This window comes from Bubalus bubalis, chromosome 17, assembly GCF_019923935.1.
Source record: "Bubalus bubalis isolate 160015118507 breed Murrah chromosome 17, NDDB_SH_1, whole genome shotgun sequence".
Taxonomy (NCBI): Eukaryota; Metazoa; Chordata; class Mammalia; order Artiodactyla; family Bovidae; genus Bubalus; species Bubalus bubalis.
The window spans coordinates 8202222-8227408 of record NC_059173.1 but is presented as its reverse complement, the minus strand read 5'-3'; the positions used below and the strand labels follow the sequence as shown (position 1 = coordinate 8227408).

Here is a 25187-nt window from a genome sequence, read left to right as displayed (position 1 = left end):
TGCCTGGAGAATCCCATGGACAAGGAGCCTGGTGGGCTACAGTCCATGGGGTTACAAAAGTCAGACACGACTGAGCGACTAAGCACGCACACACGCACACACCGGAAAAGAAACCCCATCGTGCTTTTAGCCCATCTGTGAATCATCTGTTTTATGATTTTGTTGTTGTTGTTTAGTTACTAAGTCATGTCCAGCTCTTTGTGAACCCACGGACTGCAGCAGGCCAGGCTCCCCTGTCCTCCACTATCTCCTGGAGTTTGCTCAAATTCATGTCCATTGAGTCAGTGATGCCATCCAACCATCTCATCCTCTGCCGCTCCCTTCTCCTCCTGCCTTCCATCTTGAATCATCTATTCTATGATTTACTTTTTTCCCCTCCAGTTTTTGACCGTACCCCATGAAATGTGGGATCTTAGTTCCCTGACCAGGGATTGAACCCACAGCCCGTGCAGTGGAAGGCAGAGTATTAACCATGGACCTCTCCCAACATATCTCTTTAAATCATCCTTTAAACACAGAGTTTCATCCTAAGGCAATGATATTGGTGACATCATGGGGTTCAAAGGGGTTTTCCCTAATATACACTATAATGGTACTAAAAAGTGATTGTCCCAGAAATTAAACTTCTTAAACAAGGCCAGGAATTTTTGTGTATTTTGCTTTCTGACAGAGCTCCAGCCCAGTGCCTGGCACACTGCAGATGCTTAGCAAAGGTTTGTTGAATGAATAAATGAACAAATGACCTTAAATCATCCTCCATGCTTTGGGGAACATGGAGACCATGCATGGGAAGTGTGCTTGGCTTTTGGCCCGCAGTGAGCATTTGATAAATGTTGGCTATAATGATTATGAGCTGGGACAGCCAGAGGAACCGGGGTCCTTGGGCAGGAAGCCCACCTGCCCTGCCCCCAGCCCCCAGCAGCCATCTTCCTGCCCCTTTGGTGAGGTGGGGAAGATGGGACTCAAATCCACTGAACTCGAGACAACTTTTGTTTCCTCTGAGTCCTCAGTCTGGATGGCTGGACTGAGCTGAACCTTGACAACGGGAGAGCAGCCGTGACATCTCGATGGAGATGTTCACGGTCTACGAGGGCTCAGGGTACACAGCGGCCAGACCAGTCCTCGGCCACTATTTATTATCGTTGCAGGCACTTTTTTGAAAGAGACGGCAGGAGTTCGGGCACATCGCTGCTTCCAGCTGTCCCCCGTGAATGCTGTGTGCTCGCTTGGTTTCCAGGAACATAAAACCCGCTGTCAATGGACTTGCCCAAAGCCTGCATTCGTTGCGTTTTTGTTCTTGTTTAGTTATTACATTAAGTCTCCTGTGATTACAGAGCCGACAGCTGGTAAGGATTTGCATATGGCATGAAATTAAGTTAGTTCATTTTAATGTCTAAACTGAGCAGGGTGTGAATTTGTCTGATGGAAACTCTGTCTCCCTTATCTGTGTTTGCACATCTGCTTTGGGCACTAGCTTCTGAGGTCTTCAAGTCTCGTTTCTCCTCACTGTGCCCAGGCAGGACAGGGGGTTGGCTGCCCCTGCGAGAATTCCAGAAGGGATTTCTGCACTTGGGGCTTAGAACGTTCTCTTTTACGTTTCAGGAGGAATTAAGACTCGAGGGCTACTGGGAAGCGAGTCAGAGTTCTGGTTCCCCAGCTTTGCATCTTTTATGGCTGTGTGGCCTTGGGCAACTCACTGTCCCTCTCTGGGCCTCAGTTTCTCCACCTGTCAAATGAGGGGTTTGAAGTAAGTATGTGTTCATCTGTGAGGCTGAGCTTTGGAGTGAAATGACATTTCACTGTGTGGGACCAGGATGGATATTGTACAGCGTTTAGCATCCTTGGTCCTTGGGTGTCATAGGCCAACAGTGCCCCCCCACCCCCCCGCGACCAACCCCAATCACTGCCAACCCCAATCACTGCCAACCCCAAACCCCTGTGCACGTGTCCTGGTGCCTCCGCAGCCATCACAGTCAGTGCCTGTGCGCCTCCCTGGGCCCCCTTCCTGTTTTCACACGCACTGCCTTCCAAAAGTCTCCAACGACCAGCACCTGTGCTCTTTACCTGCATACTACCCTCATGCGGCCAGAATCCGTTCTGCTGGGAATTTAGGTTTCCCTAACCCCTGGGGCTTCCCTGGTGGCTCAGAGGTTAAAGTGTCTGCCTCCAATGCAGAAAACCCGGGTTCGATCCCTGGGTTGGGAAGATCCCCTAGGAGAAGGAAATGGTAACCCACTCCAGTATTCTTGCCTGGAGAATCCCATGGACAGAGAAGCCTGGTAGGCTACAGTCCACGGGGTCACAAAGAGTCGGACACGACTGAGAGACTTCACTTTCACTTTCAACCCCTGGGCAGCCCTTAGTCAATGACGCAGAGGTGTGGTGTCGGGGGTGGAGCGTAAATACTTCAGCTCCCTCGCCTCTGACCTGGTCAGCTCTAAGATGGGGCAGCTCCAGTGTCCCCAGACCTTCCTGGGGGATCGAGTGCAGGCTATCCTCCGTGTGACTGTGCCCAGAGATAAATCCATGCACCCACGGGCAGTTAATCTTTGACAAAGGCGGTAAGAATATGCAATGGAGAAGAGACAACCTCTTCAGCAAGTGGTGCTGGGAAAGCTACTGGAACACAGTGAAATGTGAAGATTCCCCTGCATTGTACACAAAAGCAAACTCAACATGGTTTAAAGACCTCAGTGTTGGACGACACCACAAAACTAGGAGAGAACAGAGGCAAGAATTCTTTTGACGTAAATAGTAGCAATATTTCCTTAGATCAGCCTCCCAAGGCAAAAGAAATAAAAACAAAAACGAACAAATGCAATCTAATTGGACTGGTTGGGGAACCAGATCCTGCATGCCACAACTAAGACCTGGCACAGCCAGATAAATAAATATTAAAGAAGAGACAATCAACAAAATGAAAAAAAAAACCCTACAGAATGGGAGAAAATATTTACAAACAACACAACTGAGAGGGTGTTAATTTCCAGAATACATTAATACAAACACTTCAGTATCAAAAATCTCAAACAACTCAATCAAGAAATGAGCAGACCTATACAGATAGTTTTCCAAGGAAATAATATATGTTGGAGAGGATGTGGAGGAAAGGGAACCCTTGTACATTGTCTTTGGGAATGTGAAGTGGTGCAGCCACCATGGAAAACAGTGTGGGGCTTCCTTAAAAAACTAAAAACAGAATTACCACATGAACCTGCAATTCCACTCCTGGATATGTATCCAGAAAAAAAATGAAAACGAATTTGAAAAGATACATGAAAGCAACCCAAGTGCTCATCAATAGACGACTGGCTTAAGAATATGTGACATATGTATGTTCAATGGACTATTACTCAGCCATAAAAAAGAACAGACTGTTGCCATTTGCAGCAACATGGATGGACCTAAAGGTTATTATTAGGCTGAGTGAAACAAGTCAGACAGAGACAAATACTCTATGATATCACCTACGTGTGGAATCTAAAAAAAAAATAATACAAATGAATCTATATACGAAACAATGACTGGGGCCAAAGCCGAGGTCTTTCACCCAAGTGGCAATCAAGCCAAGGGGACTTGGTCTTGGGCTGGGCTTTCCAGAAGGCCCAGAGACAAGGATCTGTGTGTTCCAGGGGAGTGAGCGAGGCAGGGCGGGGACAGGAAGGACACCAGACAAGGTATAACCTCAGCAAAGCCCCGGGGGGGGAGCCCGGGCGGGTGAGTGACATCCCAGGAAGAGAGCTGGGCTTCCACACTATGGCCCTGACATCAGCTAAGGGCTTCCTGGGAGAAGCGCTCAGGCAGTGCTGGCCCCTGCGAGCACCAAGGGAGAGCCTCCGGCAGCCAAGGGCAGGGCTGCAAAGAAGAGGCCCCGGGGCTGGCTGGTGGGTCTCACTGGATGGACGCAGGGCCCCCACCTCCTCGGGTACAGACAGGTTGAAGGTGGGAGATGCTGGGACAGACTGGAAAGGCTGCTCTCAAAAACCCCAGACTGACTTGGTGCTCTCTTGTCACTGTGTGACCTCGGGCAGGTCCCTGAGCCTCCCTGAGCCCCAGTCTTCTCATCTGAGAGATGGCGGCATCGTCTGTCCCTCTCCCCAGCCACCCAGGGCTTGGCAGATCGTAAAACACGACACACGTGCAGGTTGTTTGCCTTTCTCTATTTCATGCCTCTGTTCGATATTTTAAATCGAGTGGAATTGTGTATTATGTTAGTTTGCCAGGGCTGCCATGACAAAAGACACAGACTGCTGGGGGTGGGGGAGGTCAGGGGAGCTTAAACCACAGAAACGCATCTTACTCACGGTTCTGGAGGCTGGAAATCCAAGCTCCGGGTGCTGATAGGGCTGGCTCCTGGTGACAGCCCTCTCCTCCGTCTGTGGACGGTGTCCTCTAGCTCTGTTCTCCTTCCTCTGTGCACACAGGGCGGGATGGGGGCTTAGGATCAGTACAGTCTTGTTTTCTATTTGTTTTTTTTTCTATTTCTTAATGAGTGTAAGATCACTGAACGTGGGTGAGGTGGGGGTTGTGGGAATCAGGCATCGTTACTGAGGTAGGCTGGTTGCACTAATGGCCCCAGTTAATGTTCTACCTGTGCTTATGAAGTTCCTTTTCTAAAGCTCAGTCCCCTCCCACTCCGGGTCTGGACCATATGACTTTCTTTGGCCAGCAGCACATTAGCATTTGTTGCTGTGTAGTTGGTAAGTCGTGTCCCACACTTTGCGACCCTGCGTGGCCTGTAGCCCGCCAGGCTCCTCTGTCCATGGGATTTTCCGGGCAAGAATACTGGAGTGGGTTGCCATTTCTTTCTCCAGAGGAATCTTCCCTACCCAGGGATCGAACCTGTATCTCCTGCACTGGCAGGCATGTTAGCAAGCAGAATGCAAAAACAGACTGGAAAAAGTGCTTGCCTATTTCCATGGCTCTGATGGGCTCCTGTAGTCACCATGAGAACATGTCTGGGCTAGCTGGAAATGTGTCCAGGCCAGAATGTGAAAGGCACGTGCATGTGAGAGGCACGTGGGAGGGAGCCAGGCTGTACCAACTGAGGCCGACAACCAGTTTGACCCCCAGACATATGGGTGAGGTCGGCTGAGGTCACACCTGCTAGCCAACCTGCAGACTTGTGAGCAGTAACAGGAAGTGCAGTTGTTTTCAATCACTGGGGTTTGGGGATGTTTGTTACACAGCATTACTATAGCAGTAGATAACAGCTATATTTGCACTCTGTACAGACTCCCTCCCTCCTTCTTCAGCTCGTATTTATTGAGCATCTGTAAAGTGGCAGGAATACAGTGATGAGCAAAACTAGATACAGTCCTTGCCCTTAGGTAGTTGACAACACGGCTCCCATTTCTGTCACTCACCTTCAAAGACGGAACTCAGTAAGAAGGTGACTTATTTTGTACTCAGAACAACACATTCTGCTCTGGGCTGATCTGGGATGGGCTGTTTCCCACAGCGCGGTTTGTTCCTTCTCTCGTACCCATTTTAATTGGTCCCCAAGCCTCTGCAAAGACCACCACTGGTAGACACAGCTCTTCCCAGTAATGGAAATCCTTTCAAAATGATGTGTTCAACCAGGGTGCTCTTAAGTAATTTATGTAAAGAGTGAGTAATTCCTTGTATTTTTTTTATAACGTAGGGAGAGTTTTATGCACGATAAAGTATGATGTATTGTGATAAACGATGCTTTGGTCCGAGGTCTATGCAGAAAAGCACGGCATTTCTCTGAGTTCTGGGAAATACACTGTAAATAAAAGTGGTGGTTTATTTTTTGGCTGGGCATTTTTTTTTTCTAATACCGTAAAGAGATGTCAACGCCCATTTCTTAAGGGCGAAATACGAGGTTCTCTTCCCTTCTCACCAGTGAGAGTGACTAAGGCTTGCTGAAACCTTTAGATGCTTACTGGAAGTGGGGTCTGGTCTAGAGTATGGGTCACATTGTGGTCCTCATGGTTCCTGCTGGCTCATCCGAGTTCAGGCAAACTGGGGAAGTTGGCACTCTCTGACCCTGGGCTCCTGTTTCCCTTTGGATGTCATTCCCCAAACAAGTCATCTCTGTGATCAGGCTGTGGTCGGCAAATCCCCCTGTAAAAGTAGAAAAGTCGGTCACGGTTCCATTCCTGGCCTCAGTTTCCCTATCTGTACAGCTACCCGATGATAGTTCACTGCCTCTCTAGCTGTACCCATCTATAAACAAGCCCAGCTGTAATTCCTCCCCTGGCTTTATGCGTTTGTCAAAGATGCATCTTGGAGACAGAAAGACAGAGAGAAATGGGTCTCTCTGGTAGCATTTCAGGCAGCGTGATGGGAAGTGGGAGGCCATTCTGATTTGGCGCGTGCTCGGGGAATGCTGCTGCTGGCTTCTCAAATGTGTTATGTCGGGTGGGGTCCTAGGGCTTTGATGAGCTCCCTGAGCTGGCAAAGTTCCCCTTCCAGGCTTCACTTTCCATTAGACGGAGCTAGCAGTTCTTGCTTTGCTCTTCTCATTGACCCAGTGCCATGGTTAAGTGAGATCCAGGACATGGGTGTAGGATGAGAGCCTGAAGCGCCACAAAACCCACCGCCACTTTCCTTGACCTCGTGTTGTTTGAACCCACTGCTGCTGGCTGCAATGGCTGGGTGAACGTCTTTGGTATTGATACGGCCACAAACAGCCCAGGCCGTTAAGAAACACTCTACCAAACATGAATCACGACGCCCAAGTCCCATTGAGCTGGGGCTGAATGTGGCTATTTCCCTGGGCCCAGGAACCATTTCTGGGAAATGGGAACCTGGACAGTGCTTTATCAAACATTTATGGCTATTGGTTTGGGGGGTGAGTTTACAAGGCGCTGTAGGCTGAGCATTGGGAAATTAAATTTCTTGTATTTTTTACTCAATCCTAATCATGCCGCCAGCCATGGGATTTATGAGGCTGTAAAGTTTTAAGCCTGGTGCGGGCTGGAGGCCTCGCTGATGGCTTCCGGCCTGGGTCTTTGACAAGAGTCATCTGCCAGGAGCTGGTGGGGCTCAGTGGCCCATGGGTTCAACCACCCCCTGGCAGGCACCTGCTGGGTGCTGGGCGCTGGGGATGAGCAGCACAGATTGGGAGACCTGCTCTCTTGCTGCCTCCAGCTTCCTCATCGGCACAGCCAAATGATTCCGCAAGTAAACACACAAGAGCAAACCGTGGTTAAGGGAGTGAGGGGGCGTTCCAGATGATCTGGAAAGGAAGAGCGGGTTGAATAGGGGACCCCACAAAGATATGTCCATGTCCTAACCCCAGAAAGCTCTGAAGGAGAACTTATTTGGGGGAAAAAGTAGGGGTCTTTGCAGATGGAATCAGGTTAAAGATCTTGAGATGAGATTTTCCTGGATTTTCCAGGTGGGTCTTAAAATCCAATGACAAGTGACCTTATAAAAGAGAAGGGGAGGGACTACCCTGGTGGTCCAGAGGCTAAGACTCTGAGCTCCCAATGCGACCCAGGTTCAATTCCTAGACATCTAGTTTCCTGCCTAGGAAAGTAAACAACTAGGGACTAGTTATGTCTATGCCGCAACTAAGAGGTCTCATGCCACAACGAAAGGTTCTGAGTGCCGCAGCTAAGACCCAGTGCAGCCAAATAAATACATACATAAATAACTATTTCAGAGAGAGCACGAGAGAAGGGGAGGAGGACACGTGAGGGTAGGGACAGAGGACGGAGTGATGCAGGCAGAGTCCAAAGGACACTGGGAGCCACCAGGAGCTGGGAGAGGCAGGCGAGAATTCTTGCCTAGAGACTCAGAGAGGTCAGGGCCCTGCTGACACCTTGATCTCAGACTTCTGCCCTCCAGGACTGTGAGTGATTGGATTTCTACTGTTTGAGGCCATCAAGTTCGGGGTGCTTTGTTATGGCCCATGCAAACTAATATAGGTATAACATAATTATGACCTGCTTTGGGAAATCAAGGAAGGCTTCTGTGAGGAAGTGACTTCTAAGCTGGCAAATGTAGTTTAAGTAGGAGTTCAGTTGGTGAAAGGGTTTGAGCTGGAGATGAGGGTGGCGACATGGAGGGGAGAAGTGTTTTGGGAAGAAACAGCATGTGAAAAGGCCCCTGAGCTGGAAGAACTGACTGTGCTCCATCCACAGCCCCTCCTGTCCATTCTGTCAATTTTTCATAAGTATTCCACTCTGTCCCACCTCAGGACCTCTGCACTTGCTGTTCCCTCTTTCTTCCAGGCTTTTGTTCTTGCCTGGAGAATCCTAGGGACGGGGCAGCCTGGTGGGCTGCCGTCTATGGGGTCACACAGAGTCGGACACGACTGAGGTGACTTAGCAGCAGCAACAGCAGCTTCATCCTTCAGAGTTCAGCTGAAAGGAAATTTTTGGCGAAGTTTTTCATGATCACCCTAACTAAATGCGTTTCCTCCTTCATTCTTCATCCCTTCATCAATTTGTCTCCATTACAGCATTTAAAATAGCAGTGATGAGAACAGCTCAGGCTGAAATAGCTCTATGTCTGATGCACTCTGCTAACTGCTTTACGTGTATTATCTCATTTAATTTTTCCAACTCTCCTAGGGGACAAATACTATTTTTTCATGGTTGTTAAATTCCCATTCTACTGATTGTGAAACTGAGGCATAGAGAGTGTAGGTGACATGATAATAAGAGTTGGAACTGGGATTTGAATCCAAGCCGACTGATTGTAGAGCTTGTATTCTTGGAAACGATGTTATACTCATCAACATCTGGACCTGGCTGTTCCTTGTTTGTGGTCACTCTTCCCCACTAGACTTCAGACTCCAGGAGGTGTGGTTCCGGATGCTTCTTGCTCACTAATGTGCCCCAGAGCTCAGTGTGGCCAGGGCTCATGTTCAGCAAACCCTTGGCAGCTGCCGCCTGCCTTCTGGACTTCGAGAGCCTTGACCCGTCCTGACTTCAGGGTCCTCACCCTTTCACTGTCAGATTCACCAGGGGACAGTGATGGGCCCTAGGGAGCATTGGTCATGCACTTGGATTCCTGCCTGTCCCACAGTCTTCAAGGGAAGCCGTGTGGCCCTTCTCAGCCTCCTGTCTCCTCCATCCTGGCAGGTGGTGGGAGGAGACCCAGAGGCAATGTTGCCAAGAGGCACAGAGGGTCACTGCTGCCCCAGAAACCTGCCCTCACCGCCCTGGCTGGGCTGCTGGGTGTGAGGGGTTGGCAGGAATGAAGCTCGGAGACCACACCGGCGGCTCCAGCTGTTGTGGGCAGAGCTTGGACGTCCAGATGGAAGGCCCCTGTCTTTCAGGAAGCCTGGATGTGCCGCTGCAGGTGTCCCGAAGCATCGGTCCCATATCCATGGCAACCGCGCTGAAGAGTGGTGGTTACCGCCTGGCCGTCCACATCTCACTCAAGCCGATTATCCGTGGTGCGGCCAGCTGTGGCCCGGCTGGCCTGCGCTGCTCCACACCTTTGGCCGCCAGGCACCAGCAGGGTATCGGGGGCGTTCTTTTCTCCTGCCGATGGCTGAAGCTCATTTTAAGTCTTTGCCTGTGGCGAGTTCACTAGCATCCTGTTGGCACCAGAGTCACATGACCAAGCTCACGATCGGTGGCGGGGGAGGGCAAATTAACTGCCTCTTGTGGGAGGAACCTGGCAGAGGGCTAATGTCTCAGTACTTCTGTCTGCTGTGTGTGTGCCCAGAGGCCCCCGAGGCAAAGAAATGCACGCAGATGACGGAAGACAGCCACGGAGCCTCACACACGTGCAGGGGCCAGGCCACCTGTGCTGGCCACTGAGAGCATCCGCTGTCACCATCAATTAAGGACAAGAGGGGATACTGGTTTGGAGGTGGGGCAACAGGGGCCGACTCCCTGGGATTTAGATCTTGAACACAAAGACCAAACAAAACAAAACAAAACAAAAAACACACCACCAACCAGAGTTCATTCATCTTCGGGGAGATGACCCAAATGTGTCCCATTAGTTTCTGCACTTATGATATGTTCCCTCTGCCTCCCTGAGCTGCCCTCTGGAACATGGAGTTTCAACTTTTCCTTCTATTTTCATTCATTCACCAGGATTTACTGAGCATATACTATGTTCCCTGGCAAGTCACTGCCAGAAACCAAAGGGCACTGATGGATGTGGGGCGATCCTCTTCTTGCACCCCAGCACCTTGTTTAACCCCAGAAGGGAAAGTGAGTCACCCAGACTTTGGAAATGAGTGCAGATCCACCCTGTGACACAGAATGCCTGGGTTCCTTATTTTCTCAGATCAAGGGAAAGCTGGATTAGCCCTGCCCTGCCTGGCTGGTGAGATGTTCGTAGGGACCTCTCCCTACTCTAGGTATTAAGAGATCAGAGAGAGACTCCCCTGGTGGTCCAGTGGTTAAGAATCCACCTGCCAATGCAGGGGACATGGGTTCAATTCGTGGGCTGGGAAGATCCCACGTGCCATGGAGCAACTGAGCCTCTGCGCCACAACGACTGAAGCCCGAGCGCCCTCGAGCCCGAGCTCGGCAATAGAGAGAAGCCACCGCCATGAGAAGCTCGAGCACCGCAACTCGAGAGTAGACCCCGCTCGCCACACCTAGAAAAAGCTTATGCACTGCACTGAAGACCCAGCACAGCCGGAAATAACTAAAGAAAAGATCAGATCGCTCACGGGTGTCCTACGGAGGTCACTGTGTAGTTTCTCCCTGCCTTGAGCTGTGTGTCTTTTAGCAAATGTCCACGAACTGGCCATGTGATCCTCGGCAAAATGATGACACTGTTATAGTAAACAGGGTCATCCACTGTGCATGCCCAGCTTTATCCCACAGGGCTGAAACTGACCCTTTACTTATTGCTTCCCTGGTCAGCCTGGGAGCTTGGTGAGAGCGGACATTCAGCCAGTCTTGCTCAATTTCCATCTGTCCAGCAGTGCCCAGCACCTAGTAGGTTGTTCACAAATGTTTAATGATGGGTGAAGGAAGCCCTGGATTTGAAGCAGAAGCTCTGTGTCTGCTTTACCCTGCTCTGTGGCCGTCAGTAATCCACGTCTCCTCTCTGGGCTTCAGTTTCCCTGCTCATGGAACATGTAGGTCAAATTTGATCATCTCCAAGATACCATCCAGTGCTAAGATTCTCTCTGCACTCAGGGTACAGCATAGGGCTTCACTTCCTAGTCCCTCTGCATTGACCAATCCCTCGGCACTGGGCAGGGTCACGTGACCAGTTCTGCCCAATGAGTTGAGGACAGAAACAACAGCAGTCACAGTTTCTGGGCTGGACCATTTGACTGCTGGTAAACCATGCTCCAGGTGCCGTTTCCCTCTGCCTTGAGGTGGAGACTGCGTCTTGCAAGTTGGGACGTGGAGCCAAGGTCTTAGTTGAATGGGGGCACAACTGTGAAATAAACCGACTGTTAGAAGTAACGCATTTGGGGGATCGACTGTTACCGCAGCATAACGTGGCCTGTCCTGCCTGCTACAGTTACCCCTGGTGGTCTGGAAGGGAGTTGCCAGGGAGCACAACGCAAGCAAAGAGACTTTTGAGAAGGTTATTTCATTCCTGGAGGTGAGAGGGGATGGAATAGTGGTGTCCGGGTGAGGAGAAAGGCATGAGTCAGTTGCAGGTTGAAGCCAAGAGGCCATGCCATGCGAATGGATATTAGGGATAAAAGAAAGAATTACTTCTGCTAGGCTTACTTGTGTCTCTACTTGAAGGGCTTTCCAGGCCATGGATTGGGCTGGAGACTCCTCCCACAGTCTCATATTAGAGAATGAATTCTGCTCACCTTTTAAGAAGTGGGTCTCTGCTTTCACTTTTCATAAAAGGCAAGGGAAAGCTCACTCTGGAGGGGCCAGGGGCCTAGGCCTGCCTCTCACAGCCACGGTGCTGTTGGCTGGCAGCATCGCCGATTACAACGGAGCACGACAGGTGCTGGTCAGTTGGCCGCGCAGCAGGTGTTAGGGAAATGGACTTTGGCTTGATTATATTATCTGGCTGTCCCCAAAGAGGTGAGAAAATGGGCCTAAATCCCTCTGGCTTTGTGCCTCGCGCTCTCCCATCCCACACCACCGCCTTGTGTAAGACACGGCTCCATCAGAAAATGGCTTTTTAGAACAGCTGCCGAGAAAATGGGTTAGCTGGGGACAATCTTATTAGAGTGATAACTGTGTCAGGAGACGAGAAAGAGAGAGATGCAATTTAGCCCTGTATGTTCTCATTAAAATGACTGTGCATCTTTGTGAAGGACTGCTTTAACAGGACCAAAGAGAGACAAGCCCCGTGGGTGACCCCGGAGACTGGGGGTGGGGGAGGCTCGGGTCACATGGCAAAGGACAGCTGGCTGAGAGTGTCCATTCCAGAGGAATGTGCCCTTGCGTTTGTTCCAGCTGCTAGAGCTGAGCTGTGCAATGTGGCAGCGACTAGCCACATGTGACTATTTGCACTCAAATTTGTTAGTTCAGTTCAGTCGCTCAGTCGTGTCCAACTCTGCGATCCCATGGACTGCAGCATGCCAGGCCTCCCTGTCCTTCACCAACTCCCAGAGTTTACCCAAACCCATGTCCATTGTGTCAGTGATGCCATCCAACAATCTCATTCTCTGTCATCCCCTTCTCCTCCTGCCCTCAATCTTTCCCAGCATCAGGGTCTTTTCAAATGAGTCAACTCTTCGCATCAAGTGGCCCAAGTATTGGAGTTTCAGCTTCAACATCAGTCCTTTCAATGAACACTCAGGACTGATCTCCTTTAGGATGGACTAGCTGGATCTCCTTGTAGTCCAAGGGACTCTCAAGAGTCTTCTCCAACACCACAGTTCAAAAGCATCAATTCTTTGGCACTCAGTTTTCTTTATAGTCCAACTCTCACATCCATACATGACTACTGGAAAAACCATAGCCTTGACTAGATGGACCTTTGTTGGCAAAGTAATGTTTCTGCTTTTTAATATGCTGTCTAGGTTGGTCATAACTTTCCTTCCAAGGAGTAAGCGTCTTTTAATTTCATGGCTGCAGTCACCATCTGCAGTGATTTTGGAGCCCCCCAAAATAAAGTCAGCCACTGTTTCCACTGTTTCCCCATCTATTTGCCATGAAGTGATGGGACTGGATGCCATGATCTTCGTTTTCTGAATGTTGAGCTTTAAGCCAACTTTTTCACTCTCCACTTTCACTTTCATCAAGAGGCTCTTTAGTTCCTCTTCACTTTCTGCCACAAGGGTGGTATCATCTGCGTATCTGAGGTTATTGATATTTCTCCTGGCAATCTTGATTCCAGCTTGTGCTTCCTCCAGTCCAGCATTTCTCATGATGTACTCTGCATATAAGTTAAATAAGCAGGGTGACAATATACAGCCTTGACATACTCCTTTTCCTATTTGGAACCAGTCTGTTGTTCCATGTCCAGTTCTAACTCTTGCTTCCTGACCTGTATACAGGTTTCTCAAGAGGCAGGTCAGGTGGTCTGGTATTCCAGTCTCTTTTAGAGTTTTCCACAGTTTATTGTGATCCACACAGTCAAAGGCTTTGGCATAGTCAATAAGGCAGAAATAGATGTTTTTTTCTGGAACTCTCTTGCTTTCTCGATGATCCAGCAAATGTTGGCAATTTGATCTCTGGTTTCTCTGCTTTTTCTAAAACCAGCTTAAACATCTGGAAGTTCATGGTTCACATATTGCTGAAGCTTGGCTTGGAGAACTTTGATCATTACTTTACGAGCGTGTGAGATGAGTGCAATTGTGCGGTAGTTTGAGCATTCTTTGGCATTGTCTTTCTTTGGGATTGGAATGAAAACTGACCTTTTCCAGTCCTGTGGCCACTGCTGAGTTTTCCAAATTTGCTGACATATTGAGTGCAGCACTTTCATAGCATCATCTTTTAGAATTTGAAATAGTTCAACTGGAATTCCATCGCCTCCACTAGCTTTGTTCATAGTGATGCTTCCTAAGGCCCACTTGACTTCACATTCCAGGATGTCCAGCTCTAAGTGAGTGGGAGTGATCATACCTTTGTGACTATCTGGGTCGTGAAGAACTTTTTTGTACAGCTCTTCTGTGTATTCTTGACCCTTCTTCTTAATATCTTCTGCTTCTGTTAGGTTCGTATCATTTCTGTCCTTTATTGAGCCCATCTTTGCATGAAGTGTTCCCTTGGTATCTCTAATTTTCTTGAAGATATCTCTAGTCTTTCCCATTCTGTTGTTTTCCTCTATTTCTTTGCATTGATCACTAAGGAAGGCTTTCTTATCTCTCCTTGCTATTCTTTGGAACTCTGCATTCAAATGGGTATATCTTTCCTTTTCTCCTTTGCTTTTTGCTTCTCTTCTTTTCACAGCTATTTGTAAGGCCTCCTCAGAGAGCCATTTTGCTTTTTTGCATTTCTTTTTCTTGGGGATGGTCTTAATCCCTGTCTCCTGTACAATGTCATGAACCTCCGTCCATAGTTCATCAGGCACTCTATCAGATCTAGTCCCTTAAATCTATTTCTCACTTCCATTGTATATTCATAAAGGATTTGATTTAGGTCATACCTGAATGGTAAAAGGGAATAAAATGAAAACTTGAGTCAGCCGGCTGCTCTAGCCACATTTTAAGTGTCCACTAGCCACGTGTGTGGTTAGTGGCTCCCATACTGGGCAGCACAAGATCCATTGCATCTCCATCACTGCAGAAGGTTCTGTTGGGTAACTCTGGTGTCAACTGTCAGGGAGGCTTATGATGGAAGACACTAAAATAACAGAAAAAGGGAAGGTTGAACTTCCCTGGTGGTCCAGTGGTTAAGAATCCACCTGCCAATGCAGGGGACCTGGGTTTGATCCCTGGTCTGGGAAGATTCCACATGCTACGGGACAACAATACCCATGGACCACAATTACTGAGCCTGCGTGCTGCAGCGACTGAAGCCCACGCACCCTAGAGCCTGCGTTCTGCAACAAGAGAAGCCACCACAAAAGCAATGGGCACCACATCTGGAGAGTAGCCCTCTCTCGCCACAACCAGAGAAAACCATCATGCAGCAATGAAGACCCAGTGCAGCCAAAAATAATTAGTAATTTTAGAAAAGGTAGGATCTTTCCTGGCTCCAGCTTGAGGAGCCTAGACACCTCTTGCTTCTGTCTCCCATGAAGTGGCAGAACTGGGCATAGAACCCAGATCTCATTTAGTTCCAGCACCACCCTCCTCCCATGCCATCTTTAACCTCAATGTAACCTAGGCTGCAAGAGGCGGCTATGAGGTAGTGTGCATGCATGCTCACGTGCTCGTCATGTCCAACTCTTTGCGACCCCATGGACTATAGCCCACCAGGTTCCTCTGTCCATGGGATTCTCCAGGCAAGAGGACTGGAGTTTCCATGCCCTTCTCCAGGAGATCTTCCCGATCCAGGGATCGAATCTGAGTCTCTTACATCTCCTGAATTGGCAGGAGGGTTCTTTACTGCTAATGGAACAGCTCAGTTTGCTAAATATTTCTTGAGTGAGGGAGCTGGGGTATGTGTCCCCTACCACTAACAAGTCATCCACTGAGGGATGCTCTCCTGGTGTCATGGCAGCATTAATTCCAGACACTGCTGACTTGCTGAGGGCAGCCAGAGAAAGCTCAAGCAGGGATGCAGGAGCTGGTGGGAAGTTGGGCCAAACATGGCAAGTGTGGAGAGATGGAGGGGGGTACTTTGGAGTGCCAGCTTCAAGCGACAAGACAGGTCAGACAGATCTTGGAGGCAAGGAGGCCACTGGCTATGCTCCTTACTTGCTCTTTGGCCCCTATCTTTGCTCTTTTTGCCCCATCTAATCTCTCTCTACAGTTAGGAGTTCCCTTTAAAATAGGAATCGGGGCTTCCCTGGTGGTCAAGTGGTTGCGAACTCATCTGCCAATGCAGGGGACATGGGTTTGGTTCCTGGTCCGGGAAATTCCATGTGCCTCAGACTGACACCAGGGGAGCATCCCTCAATGGATGACTTGTCAGCGGTAGGGGATACATACTCCATATCCCTCACTCAAGAAATAGTTAGCAAACTGAGCTGTTTTCATTAGCATTAAAGAACCTTCCTGCCAATTCAGGAGATGTAAGAGACTACAGAGGCTGTTCACCCTCGAGCCTGTGTCTACAAGAGCAGCCACTGCAAGAAGAAGCCCACATGTTGCAACTAGAGAGTAGCCCCGGTCTCCACAACTAGGGAGCAGCCCCCACTTGCCGTGATAGAGAAAGCCCACATGCAGCAAGGAAGACCCAGCACAGCCAAGAATAAATGATTTTTGCGTTGATTTAAAATCAAACCCAAATTCTAGACACATGCATATACGTGTGTACATGTCTGCGTACACCTGTGTTTCTAGATTTTTTCCCTATGTATTGAAAACCGTAAAGTCACATTAATGCCTCTGATTCTAACCCATCACTGTGGAGTGCACGCTGGTTTTCTCTCTCTGTATTTGTAACTTTCTTCTCTGGTGGTGAGAAATCTGACTGCTCTTATCCTCAATGTATTGTTTGATTAACAAAACAATTCTCCCATTACAGCCTACTTTGTACGGATGTCCTGGTCACCCTAACCTCATGCTAATGCCCTCCTCGTCCTGCTTAGGATCTGACGGCAATTATTATTGTTGCTGTTGTTATGATCACCCTTAGTAGGTCGACAGGACAGAAGAATAGATGGGGCCTGCTCCCACTGAGACAACCTGCTTTGATCTGGCCAAAGGAGCCCATCCAAGAGGCTCATGGGAGCCTGTCTTTTATATTCATAAGATGCTTCTCTATAGCCCCTGCTAAGAGGTCAAAGTAATTAAAAATCCTTCATAATTACCCAGTGTTCAGAAACTGATGGCTGGTTCCAAGAGCCTTGCTTTTTATTCTGTTTCACCTCCCCCGCAGAAATCTAGGGGAGGGAAAGCAAGTAGCAGCTGATATGATCCCCCACTCACTTTCTATAAAGAGGAAAATTAGCTGCGCTAATAATCATGAATATTAATGTATAGCCAATTTTACTCAATTAAAATGATGATCTATAATTCTGCCTCACAGCTTTATGGAGGCCATTTCAATGACTCCTGAGTGGAGTTTTGGGTACTTTTCAGAGTTCGTGGGTTTAGCTGAACTCTCCCACCCCCATCACTAGCTTCCACATAGGACCGACAACATACTCTTCCCTGACCATGTCACTCAACCCTCACAATACACATTTTCTCTGTTTCTAGGCTCCAGGATGTATCACTGTCATGGCAAGGGCATGAGATTCTGCATAGCTTCTGATTGTGATACCGTTTTTCCTGAAAACCACTTCCCCCGCTGGTCCTCTGATGCACAGGATCCCTTGGATATGTATCCTTCCCTAGTGCCCTAGTGACTCAGATGGTAAAGAATCTGACTGCAATGCAGGAGACCTGGGTTCAATCCCTGGGTCAGGAAGATCCCCTAAAGAAGGGAATGGCTACCTACTCCAGTATTCTTGACTGGAGAATTCCATTAACAGAGAAGCCTGGCAGGCTACAGTCCCTGGGATCACAAAGAGTCGGACATGACTGAACGAAGTAGCCATATTTATTCAATGAAGTTCTACCTTCTCTGGGCAGAGCCAGCAGGCCAAAGGAGGTGGGGCACCCCTAGTTCCAGATGGGCCAATTAAAGCATGAAGCTTCCCTGGGATTTTGGCATCAGGACTAAGAAGGTCCAGTGTCAGAGGATGACTTTGAGCAAAACTAGAAAACTCAGGAGCTGTAGGCAGCTATCTGCTCTTCCATCACACAAACTGGGTGGCCCAGGGGCCAAGAGAGAAACAGCCTGAGATCTGGACATCCAGAGGGCTTCCTGCCTCCCCTGGGTCCTGGCGTGTCCCGCCTTGGGTTCCTTGAAACACTTCCGTATCCTTATACCCAAGCCCCCTTCATTCCTAGTGTTAGATGTTCAAGGCCTCTGTTACCTGCGTCCAGAGAGCCCCAAAGCTAACACAGCTGTCAACAGCCAGGCATCTGTTCTTCCTTCTGAGACTTTAGCGGGCATTCCTCCCAATCCTCACTGTTCAAAGAGCCACAGTCTCCACCAGAAGAAAGCCCCAGGCTGGGCCAGGGAACGGAGCGTCAGTCATAGCCTCCAGCCCTCAGGTTCTATTCCTATCTACCCAGGGACAATTGTGTTAAAAGAGAGGAGAAAAATAAGACAACATAGATCAGGCCAGTGGAGAAGATCACTCAGAAGGTTTGGTGGTTTTGACGCCAAACAGTGGGTTGCCTGACATGTTATGTTTCAGCTGGTGGTTTGGGTTCTTGTAGACACAGCTGCTCTGTGTCAACGGCACTCTGCTGTTTTCCTGTGTGCCCTGTCACTCTTTCGGAGAGTGATGGCACCCCACTCCAGTACTCTTGCCTGGAAAATCCCATGGACGGAGGAGCCTGGAAGGCTGCAGTCCATGGGGTTGCAAAGAGTTGGACACGACTGATCAACTTCACTTTCACTTTTCACTTTCATGCATTGGAGAAGGAAATGGCAACCCACTCCAGCGTTCTTGCCTGGAGAATCCCAGGGATGGGGGAGTGTGGTGGGCTGCCATCTATGGGGTCGCATAGAGTTGGACACGACTGAAGCGACTTAGCAGCAGCAGCAGCAGCAGCACCTGTCACTCTCTAGCTCCTGAGCCTGCTGTATTCTTCTGAGCACTCAGCCCTGCCTGGTACTCTAATACCTATTTGTTAGTTCAGTATGCGTTGATCATCTCCCTCAACTAGAACACGGACCTTGTCTATCTTGCTCCATTCTGTACACCAGTGTCTAGAACAGGGTCTGGCACATACCAGGTAACTAACAAACATTTTGAACTGTGGTGCTGGAGAAGACTCTTGAAAGTCCCTTGGAGAGCGAGGAGATCAAACCAGTCAATCCTCAAGGAAATCAACCTTGAATATTCATTGGGAGGACTGGTGCCAAAGCTGATGCTCCAATACTTTGGCCACCTGATGCAAGGAGCCGACTCATTGGAAAAGACCCTGATGCTGGGAAAGATTGAGGGCAGGAGGAGAAGGGGACGACAGAGGATGAGATGGTTGGATGGCATCACTGACTCAATGGACATGAGTGTGAGCAAACTCCGGGAGACAGGGAAGCCTGGTGTGCTGCAGTCCATGGGTGTCAAAGAATTGGACACGACTTTGTGCCTCAACAACAATGGCAACAAGCATTTGCAGGATGAAGAAATGACTGAATGAACAAATGAATGGGTGAATTTTACCTCTCTTTGGTAAACCCCAAGCAGAGGCTCTGGCTACTGACCAAACATACCGCAGATGAATGAATTTTTGTTTGTTTGCTTCGTTTAACCTTCTTCCTGGTACCCAAGAGCCACTTGTAAGGACAAGCTACTTTTCCTGGGTTCAGGCAGAGAATGTGGCTTGGAACTTAGCCTTTCAATCCAGCACACCTAGGTCTGAATCCCAGTTCTGCCACAGGAGCTGTGTGCCCAGGGGGTAAGCTACTAAACCTCTCCAAGTTGCATTTCTTCATCTTCGAATGGGGAATGATAATAGTTTCTGACTCATCAGGTTATTGCGCAAACTCAATGAGCCAATGAATGTCAGTTTCTTAGTCCTGTAACTGGCACATGGTACTTGCTCAATAAATGTGAGTTATTATTATAGCTCCACTAAGAGATATCACCCTGCATTGGTGAACAGCACTGATTCATTGGTTCATCAGTCCAGGAACTGATTAGTTAATTCATCAACATGTTTTGAGTATTTGTGTGTGTTAGGATCCAAGGATGTGAATGGGGGAGCAAGATGGTTTGCCTCTCCCAAGGAGAATAAGCATCATAGGAGACAACTCAGAGATGATCGAAGGCACGGCTGTCTCTGTGACTCTGGGGCCTCCAACACAGGTCTCAGAGGTAGGATCCAAAGTGATGCTGGGGGATTTAGAGAAATCTTGGAGTGGGGAGACATGGGTCCAGTTCTGGTTCCAACTTGCTGTTTAAACTTGGCACATGGGGACTTCCCTGGTGGTCCAGTGGTTAAGACTTCATGCTGATGCTTCCAATGCAGGGGGCACATGGTTCAATCCCTGGTTAGGGGATCACATGCACTGCCTCATGCAGTCAAAAGAAAAAAAAAAAAAAAAACTATGTTTTTCTTAAACTTGGTAAATGTCTATCATCTTGCCTAATCCATTTTCTCACCCCCAAAATGTGGGTGAGATCAGTTGGCTTCAAGCCTGATGTACATCAGAATTATTTTTTTGGTGGGGATGTTAAGATACACAATACAGGGCTCTGCTCTGCAGAAAGTGATTCAGGTATTAGAAGGACTGAGGCTCCAGGTACAGCATGATGCAGCCCTTGGGACACACTCTGAGGAACTGTGAAATCAACAATAAAGTTTCCTCCCTGTGGTTTGGCATTCTTAAATACAGCATACTGTCCCCCTTGAGGATAAGGTATAGGAACCGGCCTGATTTTTCCTCCTCCCTCTCAACTCAACCTTTAGCTCCCCAGGGAACTTTCCATGGTCCTGAAGTCAGTCCTGGACTAACTTTCTTGTTTTCTTGTAGAAATTTCCCCAGTTGGCATCCTCTGGGTTGCTGTTCCTTTACGAAAGGAGGTTGAATCAACGTGAAGGTCTCCGCCTGCCCTGAAGTTGTTCCAGTCCTTCCTCTGCGTTGGTGAGAGAAAAAAACAGTGTTCTTGTTTCCACGCCAAGTTGCCAGGGCGCTGGTTTCCATGACAGCAGAGGGGGGAACTGAAAGCCTGGCTCTCACCTACAGAGGAATTAACAGCCACCCTCGTGGAGAACAAATGATGATTCCAGGAGGATGCTGGAAACTGGAGAGTGTAGGCTTTTCATTCATTCAGCCACATAGTGTGGGGCTCCAGGGAGGAGATGGCACGGAGAGCGTGGAGGGAGGGGACGTTTTGTAGGGACTTTCACAAGGAGGCTACATAATAATGTGAATGGCAATCACAGGGTCCTCCCTGGTGGCCCAGTGATTGGGACTCTGTGCTCCTACTGCAGGGGGCACAGGTTCGATCCCTGGCTGGGGAACTAAGATCCAGTATGCTGCACGGTACAGCCAAAAAAAAACAAAACAAAGGGCAATAGCATTGATAACATTTCACATTTCCATCATGATTTAAAACTGTGGCAGCCACTTTAGACCCTTAATATGTACAACCCATGGGTTTTACTCAGGAGGAAATGGGGATCTCATGTGGAGAAGTGACTCATCTATGACCTTCATGCTGTCTCTCTGCAGTGTGTGGGATTTCTCATCACTTGACTGGACTTCTCCAGCGGTGTCCAAGCACTGACTCTCCTCTCCCTCATCCAAATCCACCAGTCCCCTGTCTCACTCACTCCCATCACTGGCAATGACACGTCTAAGAAGCCAATCTTAGCCTGAGAACAATAATGAATCAAAAAGCTATTGCCTCAGGTCAAGTTTATTCCTGGAGGCAGTATCCTAATTTAAAGTAACAACGCCAATGGGAGGACTGACACTTGGCCAGATGATGGAGGAAAAGAATTTTTGCACACAGGTGTGTTTCCCTACTCTGTTTACACGAAGGGCTGCTCTTATTCACATTCCCTTAGAGAACTGTTCTATATATCCTCAGGACAACCCTATGAGGTACTATTATTATCCACATTTTGCAGATGAGGAATGCAAGGTCCAGAGAGGCTGTCAAAGCTCACACTGCTAGGAAATGCCAGAGCTGGGATTTGAACCCATGTCTGTGCACACAACTTAGTGATGAGCACGCACGCATGCACTAACACTCCAGCTGGGACATGTGTATCCAGGTCAACTGGACAAGAAGCCAGGATAAACCCTTCAAGAACCTCTGCTTGCTTGAAGCCTAAGAGTCCTTCTAGGGCTCTGCTGTGATTAATGTCAAAGTGGGCTCCATAGTTAGGAGGATTTGGGATCACAGAAAGGTGTCTGTGAAGAAGGGGTTTGGGTTGGGTTCCTTTTGGAACACTGACCCAGCACAGGCTGACACGAAGTTGGCTCAGTCCAGAGGTAGTAAATATAGAAGCCTCACAGTTACAGCAAAAGCAAAAACAAAAAAACCTCTGGAGTCATGCTTTGCCATTCTTGGAGGGCCTGACAGCATCTTTAGACTTATCTCTTTAGACTCCAGAGGTTGGGTGGCAATGTCAAGATGACAGTTTATGTTTGCAGAGACTCCAAGGTTGTGATCTGGGGGAATAATTACGATTATGCCATCAGAAGAGGTCAGGATCTTCAAGTTTCAGAGATGAACAGGACCTCAGGAAAAGTCAAGCCCAGTATATCCCAAAGTGTTTCTGTGCCTATCAGCAGGGATATATAAGATGATTTAGGTGTTGTATTAGTCAGGATAAGCTCATTAAGGCTACAGTAACTAACAAACCCAGAAAGGGCTGGGGCTTAATGCAACACAGTTTTATCTTTTCTCCCCAAATTCTGATGAGGGTCTGTTGGCCCTCCAGGGTGGTGGTCTTCCGTGCAATGGTTCAAGGACTCAGGCTGCTTTGATTTTTGTAATGCTGCCATTTCACTGTGTAGCTTCCAGGTCATTCAAGCAGGGAAAAGAGAATCAAGGGGCTGTATGGGTTGTAAAAAATGACAATAGACACAGGATCTAAACATCTTTGCTCTAAACAAGAACCAACTAGCAGGAAGGAAGGAGAAGGGTATTCACCAGCTAGGGGCTTGGGACCACCCAGCTCCTTTTCTTGGCATGTCACAACACAGGTTCTCATTTATCCCCAAATATAACCAGAGACAACTTTCAAGATTTGTGCTAAAGTTAGCAGAGGAGAAGGAAGGAAAGATGAGGCTTCAGGATGTTCCTTAGAGGAGGGGAATGTGGATCTTGTAGCAAATTCCCAGTAGGCTATTGTTTGAAAGGGATACAAGGACTTCCTTGGCTGTCCATTGGTTAAGACTTTGCGCTTCCAACGCAGGGGGCACAGGTTCAATCCCTGGTTAGAGAAACTAAGATTGGCCAGAAAATTTGTTTAAAAAATTAAGGGATACTGATACATATTTGAAAGATGGAGCCACAGATAGAAACTCGAATGCATGCATACACAGAGATACACAAACATACTGAGGCCAACCAGAAAGACACACAAATCACACACATATTCAAGCACACACAGGCACACTCTCACCCACAATGATACATGACACTCGGCTTCCTCTCTGTGTGACGAATTGTCCCAAGGCCAGGAGGAGAGGCTGAAAGGCCCCGGAGGTCCCGTGGGGGGCAGTGAACTAGGTCTGGAGCCTGTAAATCTGGGGTTGGCAGAAGAATGAGCTAAGCCACCCCCATCTCTCTCTTGCGGGCATCCCGTAAATCTCTCCTGGCCCCAGTCCCGCCCTCCCGGCAACAATCCTCACTGCCAAGTCTCCCAGGTTTACTAGATTTAGGTCCTGGAGTGCTTTGTTTGCACCCCTGCCTGGCAGAGCCTGCCTGACAGGGGTGAATTTACCATCCCTGGAGCCTGCAGAATCAATACTGCCTTCTCCTTGCTGGAGGGATAGAATGGGGTTTGCAGGAATGAACCACGCTTGGATGGACCTGGGTCCCTGCTCCTTGTGGAGGAAAGGGAAGAGGTTCCTGACACAGGAAAGCAGGACCCCAGCTCACTGTGACATGGCCACCTGTGGACCCCAGGACGCAAAGCTCTGGGGTCAGGTAATTAAGGCAGAGACCAGCTGGGAGTCCTGGAGATGTCACTCAGCCCATGGCCTCCCCAGTGCCAGGACGTACCCGTGTAGTGGGTGAAAGTACCGATTCTGTACTCAGCCTGCCTGGGTCTCAACTCACCCACTGAGCAGCTCTGTGACCTGGGACTAGTTAGGAAGTACCTGAAGCCCCAGTTTCCCCATCTGTAAAATGGGGATGAAATGGTCCATCTCTTACAGTGCAGTCATGGAGCTGTGACATGTTTAAAGCATTTCAGTACAGGATCAGACCCTGGGAGACAGAAATCTATAAGCGCTGGCTGTTCTTCTCATTAATGCCATGTAATGTGAGTCAAGGAAGAGCCACAAACCCAACTCAGAGAGAGGCATTCACAGTGATGCTAGAAGCTTCCAAGAGATAATGGCTGCTGAGTCTCCATCCATCTCATTAGGAGAAGTATTGATTGTCCCAAATATGCCAGGACCAGACTCACCGGGGGGCCAAGCCAAGTGACAAACGACCCCTACTAGGGTGCAGTCGATGGAGGGGTGGGACCAGCTTCAGGGCCTGCTGGCCCATTTGGTTACCTGACTCTTACTTGGGTGTTTGGTGACAGGCATGTCCATCCTAAAGGAAATCCCCCTGAATAGCCATTGGAAGAATTGATGCTGAAGCTGAAGCTCCAATACTTTGGCCACCTGATGCAAGGAGCCGACTCACTGGAAAAGACCTTGATGCTGGGAAAGACTGAGGGCAGGAGGAGAAGAGGGTGACAGAGGATGAGATGGTTGGATGGCATCACCGACACAGTGGACATGGGTTTGGGTAAACTCCGGGAGTTGGTGAAGGACAGGGAGGCCTGGTGTGCTGCAGTCCATGGGGTCACAAAGAGTCGGACACGACTGAGCGACTGAACCCAACAACAATGGATGTTACCATGTGGAGCCCACAAGGGTCTGCCTTTCTCTCTCTTCCTCTCTCCAGGGCCCAGTCTTTCCGTTCTTTCTTCTCAGGTCTTTATGGAGCACCTACTAAGTACTGGGTGCTTGGACAAAATAGACCTGCTCCTTAACCTAGCAGTATCTGGATGGTGCACTGGGAAGACAATCAACGAACAGACTGGTAAACAAGGTAATTTTAAGTGGTAAAGAGTTATTTGAGAGAGTCACCCAGCTGATAAGATGGGAGGGATTTTATGTGAATCCAGGAGGACCTCTTGGAGGAGGTGATATCTGAGTTGCAACCTGAAGGGGAGAAAGAGCGTGCTGGGCAGACACCTGTGTGTGTGTGTGTAGGGGGTGGTGGTGCAGAGGAGAGGGCTGGGAATTCCAGGGAGAGAGAAGAGCAAGCAAAGGCCCTGGGGTGGGGTGGGGAGAGCTGGGGGTTTCCAACAGCAGGAAGCAGCACAGGGTGAGCGAGGCAAGTACTGCAGGGGAGAGGTGTGGAGGGCAGGCAGATGAGTCCTGCCCTGCAGACCAGGGTGAGAAATGAGGGTTTTATTTTAAGTGTGAGCAGAAGTCATTCGCTGGAGGCTCCAAGCAGGGGAGAGACACGTGATCCCATTTATATTTTAAACAGAGGACTCTGGC

At 48.9% G+C, this 25187-nt stretch overlaps 1 non-coding gene across 1 annotated transcript; it reads left to right on the top strand.

Moving 5' to 3' along the window:
• Positions 1-2133: 2133 nt before the first annotated feature.
• On the top strand, positions 2134-2205 carry TRNAW-CCA. Its single transcript has one exon. It is a non-coding gene; the product is annotated as a tRNA-Trp (tRNA).
• Positions 2206-25187: the final 22982 nt, after the last annotated feature.